This window comes from Lissotriton vulgaris, chromosome 4_1 (genome assembly GCF_964263255.1).
Source record: "Lissotriton vulgaris chromosome 4_1, aLisVul1.2, whole genome shotgun sequence".
NCBI classification, from domain to species: domain Eukaryota; kingdom Metazoa; phylum Chordata; class Amphibia; order Caudata; family Salamandridae; genus Lissotriton; species Lissotriton vulgaris.
In genome coordinates this window covers 30,765,555-30,778,852 of record NC_141691.1, presented here as the reverse complement: position 1 = coordinate 30,778,852, position 13,298 = coordinate 30,765,555, and the positions used below count along the sequence as shown (strand labels likewise).

Below are 13,298 nucleotides of genomic sequence, written 5' to 3'. Positions count from 1 at the left end.
AAGCGGAATACAACAGTATGCCAGCATTGTAAGGAATCATTAGCCCATTTGTTGTTTGTATGTACTGGATACAACACCCAACACTTTGTCTGGTTGTCACCAACTTGCAAGTTCTTGGGGACAAGAAGGTCCAGTGAAGCTGAAAGAATCCTAAGAACTGACACAACAGAGGTGATTGTCATAGCAATGGCGTAATAGCTTGGGTGGGCGTGGCCAATAAGAGCATGTTTCCTTGATTAAGCTTTAGATCAAGAGAGATAATGTCATGCTGTAAAGTATAACATGTGGAATCATCTGCCTTTCCTTAAACTAGTTTGCTTGGAAATCTGTAGCTTCCATTATGGTATAGCTACAAAGTTTTTATCATAATCATTTTAATTGCATTTTTAAATTGTATCGAGTGTTTTTATGGTAATTGTATTCATCAATCCATTTGGGCGTCTATCAGTTTTATGATGTCTTATGGAATTGTTTTATTGTCTTGGTTTATTGTCTTATGGAGATGTATTTTTATGTGCTTCAATGACCTAACACGTCGACTAAAGCTTTATTTGGATTGGATTGGTCCCTCAAGATCTGATCCTCTTCTAAACCCTCTTCTACCTCTACCTAGAACCACTTTGTGGGATTCTCAGAAACTCTAGGATTCTCTTCTACCTTTATACTGACAATACCCACATTTATATACCAATTTTATCCCCAGAGGATGGTACCATGCTTTCAAATCTCCCCTGAAGATACAAACCTGGATTTCCTACTACAATTTAAAACTCAACCCAACTAAAACAGTATTTCTTTGATTTCACCTCCAAAATCAAAAATTCCAGTACAAGAATGGATGACCAACATTCCTGCCATTGACACAGGAGTCAGATCACTTGGCCTTACTCTTGATAATCGTGTCAATCTTCAGAGTAACATAGCAGACAAGGACAGCAGCACACATAACCAACGGAGGCCGCTTGGGCTCCTCAAACAATTAATACCTGGAAAAGACCTCAAATAGTGGCACAGTCTCTCTAGACTAGAGCATGGAATTGTCCTTCTCTAAGTCATTCCCAAAGTTAAAGGTTCTCTTATGGGATGAAGAACTACATACATGTGAGTCAGACAGCTTAATGGGTGGGTTATTGGATTTTAACGGTGTCATGTTATTTGAATAATTTCTTGATAAGATTGAGTGTCCGTTAGCCAAACAAATGTATAAAAAATTCAGATATAGAATCTTTCCAATTAACAGCTTCTGTATTTGCTGGGAAGTTAAGTTTTGTGACAATACTCTTTGTCAGTCATGCCATCTGGAGATTGAAACTTTGCACCATTTCTCTTTTATTGCAATGCTTAGACAGATTATCTCAAAAAGTAGTTTAAGCCCATCTGTCACCTCCTAGGAATTAGGTATGAGTATGCTTTGAGAATCATTAATTACCAAATGTGTATCTTTTGCATGGATTATATGTAGGAACATTTTGGAGTCCAGGGATGATCATTCAAGGAATGTGATTGACTCTACAACTAATGTGCATTACTACTGCTGCTTCTGTGATATTTATATAAGGTTGTGTTCCCTCCAATGCATGTTTCACCTATGAGATAATAATAGTGTAAGCACTCTGTTTGTGGAATTCATGTCTTTGCAATTGTGCACAATGTAGTGGTAACCTTGTGGGTCATCCTGTCACTGAGCATAATGTGAACAAGTGTCATTTTGTGGTCAATTGTGCTGTATTTATTCAAGTGCATTGATTTTGTCTTGAATCTCTTTTCTAACTGATACTGGAGTGTATTGTCATTGCTTGGTTTTGATGTCGTTAGGTTGTTTTTAAGCATCTGTGAATCCATACTAAACTTTATGACTGATATCAATATTTCTCTACTGATGTGATAATATGAGAAATACATTCAAATTGTTTCCCAGTACTAGTTTCCAAACAGTAACATTACAAATCTGGACATACTATAGAAGCAACACAATTAAAGAGAGGAAACATATACAACCCCTCTCTTCTACTATCTCACATGGTCCTTTCCCCTTACATTACTATCCACTAATTCCACACTGACCTGCCCTGAACCCTCGAATCCAAATTCCAACCCATTCACAATACAGCAAATACAAATTTAAAAATGAAAACAAATAGTGGCGCCTGCCCTCTCTCAAACAACACACTTTTTGCAACATATGGCATTGAACTTACGTGATCCCCAAAAAGTGAACATTTTAAAGGTAGATGATGCAATAAAAATCGGAGATAAAAGAATACATTTGACTTCCTTTAGGAATGCAAATCCAAAATAACCAAGAGCTCAACAAAGTGCAGAACCAAGTATATGGTAATGGAAGAGAAAGATGACCCTGTATGTATTACAGTCTCACTTTCATGATAACATTTCTCTTACAAAATAATAAATACAAAATTATGCATTTCTCACTCAAACATTACCTGGACTGTCTTCTAGTGTAAAAAATCACGTAAAAAAAGCATTTATCAGTGCCTTCCTTAAGTATTTGTGTCTTGCGTTTAAGTTGATCACATTGTTCCTGTTCTCCAACAATATCATTTTTACCCTAATTGCAAAGAGAGTGGTGGTAAATGTTTAGCAAATAATGGGAAGAACATCCAGCAGAAGGAGATGCAAGGTAGGTCAGAGCGTTGCTGAGTTACTCAGGTTGAGTTTATCAATTCATAAGAACATATAAAGAAATCATATAGTCTGTGGACATGAAATAACATAGATAATACATACCTCCCGATGTGAAAATCTTGAGGAAACCATTAAACATCTCAGTTAAATCCTCAAAAAATTCAGATTGCTGGGCCAAGTAGGTTTGTATATACTGTCTTGATTCAAAATAATCATCATAGAATTCCTTTTTAGTAACAGCGGAGGCCATTTTTTCCATTGCAATATTCTACTGCTTTCAGTAAGTGTTACCTGTACTCACTTTATATTGCAAAAATCTACAACTTGAATAATTTCTCTTACTGCATTTGCAAGTTATTTTAGCTCCAATCCAATTAAACTTTTAAATTTTGGTTTAATATTTGCCTGTTATGTTATGCAGACTTGGAGAATGCATGATCACCTGAGGGGATATCCTGAAACTCAGCAGGTGTGAGTATAGGTACTTTTAGGGCCTAGACAGATGAATCCAAAAGCCAGGTATTAAAATTCTTGCAGAATTTAGGAAGTGAGGAGGATGCTCCCATGTGTGGAGGCAGGCCGTGCAATGATTTAGGGGCTCTGGAGTGAGGCGGAGGCTCCCATGTGTGGAGGCAGGCCGTGCAATGATTTAGGGGCTCTAGAGTGAGGTGGAGGCTCCCTTGTGTGGAGGCAGGGTATTCAATGCTTTAGGGGCTCTGGGGTGAGGTGGAGGCTCCCATGTGTGCAATGCTTTAGGGGCTCTGGGGTGGGGTTGAGGCTCCCATGTGTGTAGGCAGGCCATGCAATGCTTTAGGGGCTCTGGAGTGAGGTGGAGGCTCCCATGTGTGGAGTCAGGCCGTGCAATGCTTTAGGGGCTCTGGAGTGAGGTGCAGGCTCCCATGTATGTAGGCAGGGTATGCAATGTTTTAGGGGCTCAGGGATGAGGCAGAGGCTCCCATGCGTGAAGGCAGGCCGTGCAATGCTTTAGGGGCTCTGGAGTGAGGTGGAGGCTCCCATATGTGGAGTCAGGCTGTGCAATGATTTAGCGCTCAGGAGTGAGGAGGAGGCTCCCATGTGTGGAGGCAGGGCATGCAATGTTTAGTGGCTCAGTAGTGAGGTGGAGGCTCACATTTGTGTAGGCAGGCTGTGCAATGCTTTAGGGGCTTTGGAGAGAGGCAGAGGCTCCCATGTTTGGAGGCAGGCTGTGCAATGCTTTTGGGGCACTGGAGTGAGGCGGAGGCTCCAATGTGTGTGGGTAGGGTATGCAATGCTTTAGGGGCTCTGGAGAGAGGCGGGGGCTCCCATGTGTGGAGTCAGGCCATGCAATGCTTTAGGGGCTCTGGAGTGAGATGAAGGCTCCCATGTGTGGAGTCAGGCCGTGTTATGCATTAGGGGCTCTGGAGTGAGGTGGAAGCTCCCAAGTGTGGAGGCAGGCTGTGCAATGCTTTTGGGGCTCTGGAGTGAGGAATAGGGTCCCGTGTGTGGAGTCAGGCTGTGCAATGCTTTAGGGGCTCTGGAGTGGGGCGGAGGCTCCCATTTGTGGCGGCAGGCAGTGCAATGCTTTAGGGGCTCTGGAGTGAGGTTGAGGCTCCCATGTGTGGAGGCAGGCCGTGCAATGCTTTAAGGGCTCTGGGGTGGAGTTGAGGCTCCCATGTGTGGAGGCAGGCCGTGCAATGCTTTAGGGGCTCTGGAGTGAGTTGGAAGCTCCCATGTGTGGAGTCAGGCAGTGCAATGCTTTAGGGGCTCTGGAGTGAGGTGGAGGCTCCCATGTGTGTAGGCAGTGTATGAATTGCTTTAGGGGCTCTGGAGTGAGATGGAGGCTCCCATATGTGGAGTCAGACGGTGCAATGCTTTAGGGGCTCTGGGGTGGGTGGAGGCTCCCATGTATGGAGGCAGGCCGTGCAATGCTTTTGGGGCTCTGGAGTGAGGTGGAGGCTCCCATGTGTGGAGGCAGAGTAGGCAATGCTTTAGGGGCTCTGGAGTGAGGTGGAGGCTCCCATGTGTGGAGTCAGGCCGTGCAATGCTTTAGGGGCTCTGGAGTGAGGTGCAGGGTCCCATGTATGTAGGCAGGGTATGCAATGTTTTAGGGGCTCAGGAATGAGGCAGAGGCTCCCATGCGTGAAGGCAGGCCGTGCAATGCTTTAGGGGCTCTGGAGTGAGGTGGAGGCTCCCATATGTGGAGTCAGGCTGTGCAATGATTTAGCGCTCTGGAGTGAGGTGGAGGCTCCCATGTGTGGAGGCAAGGCATGCAATGCTTTAGTGGCTCAGTAGTGAGGTGGAGGCTCACATTTGTGTAGGCAGGCTATGCAATGCTTTAGGGGCTTTGGAGAGAGGCAGAGGCTCCCATGTTTGGAGGCAGGCCGTGCAATGCTTTTGGGGCACTGGAGTGAGGCGGAGGCTCCAATGTGTGTGGGTAGGGTATGCAATGCTTTAGGGGCTCTGGAGAGAGGCGGGGGCTCCCATGTGTGGAGTCAGGCCATGCAATGCTTTAGGGGCTCTGGAGTGAGATGAAGGCTCCCATGTGTGGAGTCAGGCCGTGTTATGCATTAGGGGCTCTGGAGTGAGGTGGAAGCTCCCAAGTGTGGAGGCAGGCTGTGCAATGCTTTTGGGGCTCTGGAGTGAGGAATAGGGTCCCATGTGTGGAGTCAGGCTGTGCAATGCTTTAGGGGCTCTGGAGTGGGGCGGAGGCTCCCATTTGTGGAGGCAGGCAGTGCAATGCTTTAGGGGCTCTGGAGTGAGGTTGAGGCTCCCATGTGTGGAGGCAGGCCGTGCAATGCTTTAAGGGCTCTGGGGTGGGGTTGAGGCTCCCATGTGTGGAGGCAGGCCGTGCAATGCTTTAGGGGCTCTGGAGTGAGTTGGAAGCTCCCATGTGTGGAGTCAGGCAGTGCAATGCTTTAGGGGCTCTGGAGTGAGGTGGAGGCTCCCATGTATGTAGGCAGGGTATGCAATGCTTTAGGGGCTCAGGGGTAAGGCGGAGGCTCCCATGTGTGGAGGCAGGCCGTGCAATGCTTTAGGGGCTCCGGAGTGAGGTGGAGGCTCCCATGTGTGTAGGCAGTGTATGAATTGCTTTAGGGGCTCTGGAGTGAGATGGAGGCTCCCATATGTGGAGTCAGACGGTGCAATGCTTTTGGGGCTCTGGAGTGAGGTGGAGGCTCCCATGTGTGGAGGCAGAGTAGGCAATGCTTTAGGGGCTCTGGAGTGAGGTGGAGGCTCCCATGTGTGTAGGCAGTGTATGAATTGCTTTAGGGGCTTTGGAGTGAGGTGGAGGCTCCCATATGTGGAGGCAGGCAGTGCAATGCTTTAGGGGCTCTGGAGTGAGGTTGAGGCTCCCATGTGTGGAGGCAGGCCGTGCAATGCTTTAAGGGCTCTGGGGTGGGGTTGAGGCTCCCATGTGTGGAGGCAGGCCGTGCAATGATTTAGGGGCTCTGGAGTGAGGCGGAGGCTCCCATGTGTGGAGGCAGGCCGTGCAATGATTTAGGGGCTCTAGAGTGAGGTGGAGGCTCCCTTGTGTGGAGGCAGGGTATTCAATGCTTTAGGGGCTCTGGGGTGAGGTGGAGGCTCCCATGTGTGCAATGCTTTAGGGGCTCTGGGGTGGGGTTGAGGCTCCCATGTGTGTAGGCAGGCCATGCAATGCTTTAGGGGCTCTGGAGTGAGGTGGAGGCTCCCATGTGTGGAGTCAGGCCGTGCAATGCTTTAGGGGCTCTGGAGTGAGGTGCAGGCTCCCATGTATGTAGGCAGGGTATGCAATGTTTTAGGGGCTCAGGGATGAGGCAGAGGCTCCCATGCGTGAAGGCAGGCCGTGCAATGCTTTAGGGGCTCTGGAGTGAGGTGGAGGCTCCCATATGTGGAGTCAGGCTGTGCAATGATTTAGCGCTCAGGAGTGAGGAGGAGGCTCCCATGTGTGGAGGCAGGGCATGCAATGTTTAGTGGCTCAGTAGTGAGGTGGAGGCTCACATTTGTGTAGGCAGGCTGTGCAATGCTTTAGGGGCTTTGGAGAGAGGCAGAGGCTCCCATGTTTGGAGGCAGGCTGTGCAATGCTTTTGGGGCACTGGAGTGAGGCGGAGGCTCCAATGTGTGTGGGTAGGGTATGCAATGCTTTAGGGGCTCTGGAGAGAGGCGGGGGCTCCCATGTGTGGAGTCAGGCCATGCAATGCTTTAGGGGCTCTGGAGTGAGATGAAGGCTCCCATGTGTGGAGTCAGGCCGTGTTATGCATTAGGGGCTCTGGAGTGAGGTGGAAGCTCCCAAGTGTGGAGGCAGGCTGTGCAATGCTTTTGGGGCTCTGGAGTGAGGAATAGGGTCCCGTGTGTGGAGTCAGGCTGTGCAATGCTTTAGGGGCTCTGGAGTGGGGCGGAGGCTCCCATTTGTGGCGGCAGGCAGTGCAATGCTTTAGGGGCTCTGGAGTGAGGTTGAGGCTCCCATGTGTGGAGGCAGGCCGTGCAATGCTTTAAGGGCTCTGGGGTGGAGTTGAGGCTCCCATGTGTGGAGGCAGGCCGTGCAATGCTTTAGGGGCTCTGGAGTGAGTTGGAAGCTCCCATGTGTGGAGTCAGGCAGTGCAATGCTTTAGGGGCTCTGGAGTGAGGTGGAGGCTCCCATGTGTGTAGGCAGTGTATGAATTGCTTTAGGGGCTCTGGAGTGAGATGGAGGCTCCCATATGTGGAGTCAGACGGTGCAATGCTTTAGGGGCTCTGGGGTGGGTGGAGGCTCCCATGTATGGAGGCAGGCCGTGCAATGCTTTTGGGGCTCTGGAGTGAGGTGGAGGCTCCCATGTGTGGAGGCAGAGTAGGCAATGCTTTAGGGGCTCTGGAGTGAGGTGGAACCTCCCATGTGTGGAGTCAGGCCGTGCAATGCTTTAGGGGCTCTGGAGTGAGGTGCAGGGTCCCATGTATGTAGGCAGGGTATGCAATGTTTTAGGGGCTCAGGAATGAGGCAGAGGCTCCCATGCGTGAAGGCAGGCCGTGCAATGCTTTAGGGGCTCTGGAGTGAGGTGGAGGCTCCCATATGTGGAGTCAGGCTGTGCAATGATTTAGCGCTCTGGAGTGAGGTGGAGGCTCCCATGTGTGGAGGCAAGGCATGCAATGCTTTAGTGGCTCAGTAGTGAGGTGGAGGCTCACATTTGTGTAGGCAGGCTATGCAATGCTTTAGGGGCTTTGGAGAGAGGCAGAGGCTCCCATGTTTGGAGGCAGGCCGTGCAATGCTTTTGGGGCACTGGAGTGAGGCGGAGGCTCCAATGTGTGTGGGTAGGGTATGCAATGCTTTAGGGGCTCTGGAGAGAGGCGGGGGCTCCCATGTGTGGAGTCAGGCCATGCAATGCTTTAGGGGCTCTGGAGTGAGATGAAGGCTCCCATGTGTGGAGTCAGGCCGTGTTATGCATTAGGGGCTCTGGAGTGAGGTGGAAGCTCCCAAGTGTGGAGGCAGGCTGTGCAATGCTTTTGGGGCTCTGGAGTGAGGAATAGGGTCCCATGTGTGGAGTCAGGCTGTGCAATGCTTTAGGGGCTCTGGAGTGGGGCGGAGGCTCCCATTTGTGGAGGCAGGCAGTGCAATGCTTTAGGGGCTCTGGAGTGAGGTTGAGGCTCCCATGTGTGGAGGCAGGCCGTGCAATGCTTTAAGGGCTCTGGGGTGGGGTTGAGGCTCCCATGTGTGGAGGCAGGCCGTGCAATGCTTTAGGGGCTCTGGAGTGAGTTGGAAGCTCCCATGTGTGGAGTCAGGCAGTGCAATGCTTTAGGGGCTCTGGAGTGAGGTGGAGGCTCCCATGTATGTAGGCAGGGTATGCAATGCTTTAGGGGCTCAGGGGTAAGGCGGAGGCTCCCATGTGTGGAGGCAGGCCGTGCAATGCTTTAGGGGCTCCGGAGTGAGGTGGAGGCTCCCATGTGTGTAGGCAGTGTATGAATTGCTTTAGGGGCTCTGGAGTGAGATGGAGGCTCCCATATGTGGAGTCAGACGGTGCAATGCTTTTGGGGCTCTGGAGTGAGGTGGAGGCTCCCATGTGTGGAGGCAGAGTAGGCAATGCTTTAGGGGCTCTGGAGTGAGGTGGAGGCTCCCATGTGTGTAGGCAGTGTATGAATTGCTTTAGGGGCTTTGGAGTGAGGTGGAGGCTCCCATATGTGGAGTCAGACGGTGCAATGCTTTAGGGGCTCTGGAGTGGGCGGAGGCTCCCATGTATGGAGGCAGGCCGTGCAATGCTTTTGGGGCTCTGGAGTGAGGTGGAGGCTCCCATGTGTGTTGGCAGGGTATGCAATGCTTTAGGGGCTCTGGAGTGAGGAGGAGGCCCCAATGTGTGGAATGTGCAATGCTTTAGGGGCTCTGGAGTGAGGCTCCCATGTGTGGAGTCAGGCCCTGCAATGCTTTAGGGGCTCTGGAGTGAGGTGGAGGCTCCCATGTGTGTAGGCAGGGTACGCAATGCTTCAGGGGCTCTGGAGTGAGGAGGAGGCCCCGATGTGTAGAGGCAGGCCGTGTAATGCTTTAGGGGCTCTGGAATGAGGCTCCCATGTGTGGAGTCAGGCCTTGCAATGCTTTAGGGGCTCTGGAGGTGGGCGGAGGCTCCCATGTGTGGAGGCAGGCCATGCAATGCTTTAGGGGTTCTGGAGTGAGGCGGAGGCTCCCATGTGTGGAGTCAGGCCGTGCAATGCTTTAGGGGCTCTGGAGTGAGGTGGAGGCTCGAATGTGTGGAGGCAGGGTATGCAATGCTTTAGGGGCTCTGTAGTGCGGCGGAAGCTCCCATGTGTGGAGGTAGGCCGTAAAATGCTTTAGGGGCTCTGCAGTTAGGCGGAGGCTGCCATGTGTGGAGTCAGGCCCTGCAATGCTTTTGGGGCTCTGGAGTGAGGTGGAGGCTCCCATGTGTGGAGGCAGGGTAGGCAATGCTTTAGGGGCTCTGGAGTAAGTTGGAGGCTCCCATGTGTGTAGGCAGGGTATGCAATGCTTTAGGGGCTCTGGAGTAAGGTGGAGGCTCCATATGTGGAGTCAGGCCGTGCAATGCTTCAGGGGCTCTGTAGTGAGGCGGAGGCCCCCATGTGTGGAGGCAGGCCGTGCAATGCTTTGTGGCTTTGAAGTGAGGCAGAGGCTGCAATGTGGGGAGGCAGGCCATGCAATGCATTCGGGCCCCAAAGTGAGGCAGAGGCAGGCTGTGCAGTGCTTTTGGGGCCCTGCAGTGAGGGGGAGGCTCCCATGGTTGCAGGCTGTGCATCAGTGCAGTGCATAGAGGTATTCATACCCTGTGCGCAAGGCTTTCCAATGATCTAGCACGACGAGTGAGACATCAGATCGCTCAAATTGATGTGGCTGAGGTGTAGCTGAGGATCGTCCCGACTAATAGTGGAAATCATACAGGGACTCGATATTCTGAATCGTCAGGAAGCACACGTTCTAGAAGCCGAATGGCTCTAATTGATGGGTGACTATTCCGAATACCCATTGGGCTCCTAACTCAAGAATGCCCCAAAGGCACATTTTCACTACCCCATCCTCATAAGTCCTGAAGAAGACCCGCCCTAGACCCCGAAGTAAGGCGTTCAAGGGTTGAAACGTTGACGCTATTACCATCAACGGACCAGTTCAGGACTTTCAGTTCCTAAGGCCAAGTGGAGTGGTGTGCTGAGTGTATTATAACTCAACATAGAAACTGGCCTGTAAAGTGTTTAGTAAAAAACACCACAAACCCTCTCCCCTCCCACCCCTCTCTCACTTGTTGTATATAATTCACTTTTTCACGCGTGCACCACATGTCACTTTGCTTGCACTGTATTCATATGGCTGTTTTCCAAGCACTAGCTAGCAAATTCTGGTGCAGACTTGCTCTTGTGACAGATAGTCATGAACTAGGTAGCCCCCTTTCTGATTAACAAGTAGTCTTAGCGCCGGGACACCCCCGCTGGAGGTAGCCGTGCGCTCTTTAAGCTTCTTAAATAAATAAATAAATATGCTCTGTTTATTATGAAGTACTCTTGAACTGTTTTGATTAATTTATGTGTATCAAAAACAAAGGTTTTCATGAATGAAACAAATACTGTGATTAAAAAAGTATAGTGTTACACTGTTCTCCTTGGTATGGGATTTGCTTTTTGACAAATGCGGTCATTTCATAATTTTATAAAATAACCTTTAACTAAATAAGATGGATATATAGTTTGAAGTAATCAGTTAGCATGCCCGACAGAACCATTGTGTATACTAAATTTTTCTGCCCAGGTTCTGAGGGATACTGGGTTACCCCATGGTGATCTACAACCCATGGTTGGAGGCAGGCCGTGCAAGAATTTTGGGACCCCAAAGTGAGGGGGAGGATCCCATGAATAGAGGCAGGCCATGCAATACTTTGGGGGCCCCAAAGTGAGGGGAGGCTCCCAAGGGTAAAGTTAGGCCATGCAATGCTTTAGGGGCAATTACATGAGTCACTGGCCCCCTGTGTAAAGGCAAGCCATGCAATGCTTTGAAGGCCCTGAAGTGAGGTGCAGGCTCCCCTCTATAAAGGTAGACCAAGCAACGCTTTAGGGTCTCTGAAGTGAGGTAGCGCCCCCCCCGTGTAGAGGCAGGCTGTGCAATGCTTTAGGGGCCCTGTAGTGAGGCACAGGCTCCCCTGTGTAAAGGCAAACTGTGCAACGCTTTAGGAGCTCTGAAGTGAGCAGGATGCTCCCATGTGTAGAGGCAGGATGTGCAACGCTTTAGGGGCTCTGTAGGAGAAGTCTTGTCCACCAGACCTAGTTTTCCGCATGCCTGTGATCTCTGCAAGTAGGAGCCTAGATTTTCAGAGGTGTATGGATGGTTTGTAAAACCAGATGCAATTGTTGATGTATGTTGGGCCAGTGTTATGTAGTGCCCTGAAAGTGTGGGTGAGGAGTTTGAATTGTGATTGTTTGTGAATATGGGCAAATGGAGCTCCTTCAGGTGTGGAGTGAAGTAAGTGCAGCACAGGAGGTTGAGAGTGATTCTGGCCACTGAGTTCTTAATTGTCGGTAGATTTTGCTGATAGCAGACACTCCTGTCACAAGCCCTTTTCTTCCCAGTCAGGCAGGCACCAAACCCAGTGGGGGGAAGATGCCCTTAGAACTGGTTTGGGATGACCATAGAGCAGGGGACTCCTCATTATCTTGGCTCCACCTCTGGGTGGGCACACAAGCTGTGCTCAAAGCTTTTTCCCCTAAACAAATATAATACCTATAGCCAATAAATGAACTGCACCTTACAATGATTTTTCATTGTGTACCTTCTATACAGCAATGCATGTGAAAAAATTTAAAAAAGTAAAAATGGGTTTGAAAAAAATCTTTAATGTACATAAGATACTGAGTTTAGGAACAGTGGTTATTTGTAAATCACTTAATATGGAGTTACTTATACTGTTATATGATTTAGATGGTAGTTTTAATACAAATTTCTTTTTTTGCACACTAACCTACATTTGGAAACCATAAATATGATGAAATCCAATTATTAATAACAAGTGTTCAACAGCTCTGTGTTCACACATTCATCCTGTTAAAACTGTACCCCACTCATGTGGCTGAGCTTAGCTCTGGAGACAGAAACAGCTTGAAAACTTGACTTGAAGATATCAGATTTCACCCAGTGCAATTCTCACTTTAATTACAATGTTGGTTGCTGTGGCTTTTTTCCTGAAGAGCCCAGCTGACCAGTAGCAACTGAAGCTGGACTAGAACCCTCAGGTAGCATCTACTGGAGTGAGCCATGACCCTCAAATTCTGTCTCTGAGGTCCTGAGACATTTGGCTGTTTCTTACTAGAGTGCTACCACCTCTGAAAATGAACTCTAGACCTCTTGAACACCCGGACCAACCACCCAACTAAATCTGTGCAAGCTGTTAATTTGCTTGGCTAAAGAAACAGACTTCTCCCATCCGGAGCTCCTCTGCAACACTAATTCTGTGGGCCATGTGCAAGAAGGTATGAGTCCTGCGTAACTCATCATTGCATAAAATCTTCAATCTTGTCCCACTGGAGAATTATGAGCTCTGAAAAATAAGACTAAGGACTTGATTTGAGTTCTGAAGATTGCTTGCTCTGTCACAAATATGACGTACATCCTCTCCACGGAATTACAGTTGCCATTGGATGCATATAGTACACTGAATGGGATATCTGTCACATGTGATAGAGAACAACTGTCCTTCCAAACTATAAATCAGGCCCCAACTCTGACCATAGATTTCTTGGATGAGCTAAGGTGCATCAATAGTATGCCGAAAAGAGGACTTATCTGAGCACAACATTGGAATTCTCTAGGTCAGGACTTTTTCTGCCCAAATCATCAGCTTTAGTGTAACTTTGTCTGATGGCTATCTGGCCTCACGGAACTCTTGCCATTGTCTAGCCGGAGGATTTTAAATTTAATTCCAAAGACTAAGGGGCCCATTAGTATGTCGGGCGGATCGCCACGCGATCCGCCCTAAATTTCCTCCCACCCGCATGCAAATTCCCTCTGCCATATTACTACAGTGGGGGGACCCCGTCGGCGGAAAAACCGTCCGCCGGTTTTCCACCCAGTCGACGAGTCAACCGGGTGGAAAAGCTGTTAATATGGTGGCGGTGTCTGGTAGACACCGCCATCCATATTAAGATACATGCGGGCTTTTGCCTTGCCGCCACGGAAAGGCATGCAATCTTCAACATTGGGGGCCTATAGCAGGTCCCCAGGGATTCTG

The 13,298-nt window shown here is 49.4% G+C and overlaps 1 pseudogene across 1 annotated transcript in view; it reads right to left on the bottom strand.

Moving 5' to 3' along the window:
• The window catches only part of LOC147718274 (nicotinamide N-methyltransferase-like), a 93,167-nt pseudogene extending 90,257 nt beyond the window's left edge, over positions 1-2,910 (bottom strand). Inside the window, exon 1 of the transcript XR_015309966.1 lies at positions 2,749-2,910. The product of XR_015309966.1 is annotated as a nicotinamide N-methyltransferase-like (transcript). The remainder of the gene's footprint in view (positions 1-2,748) is intronic.
• Between the last annotated feature and the right edge of the window lie 10,388 nt (positions 2,911-13,298).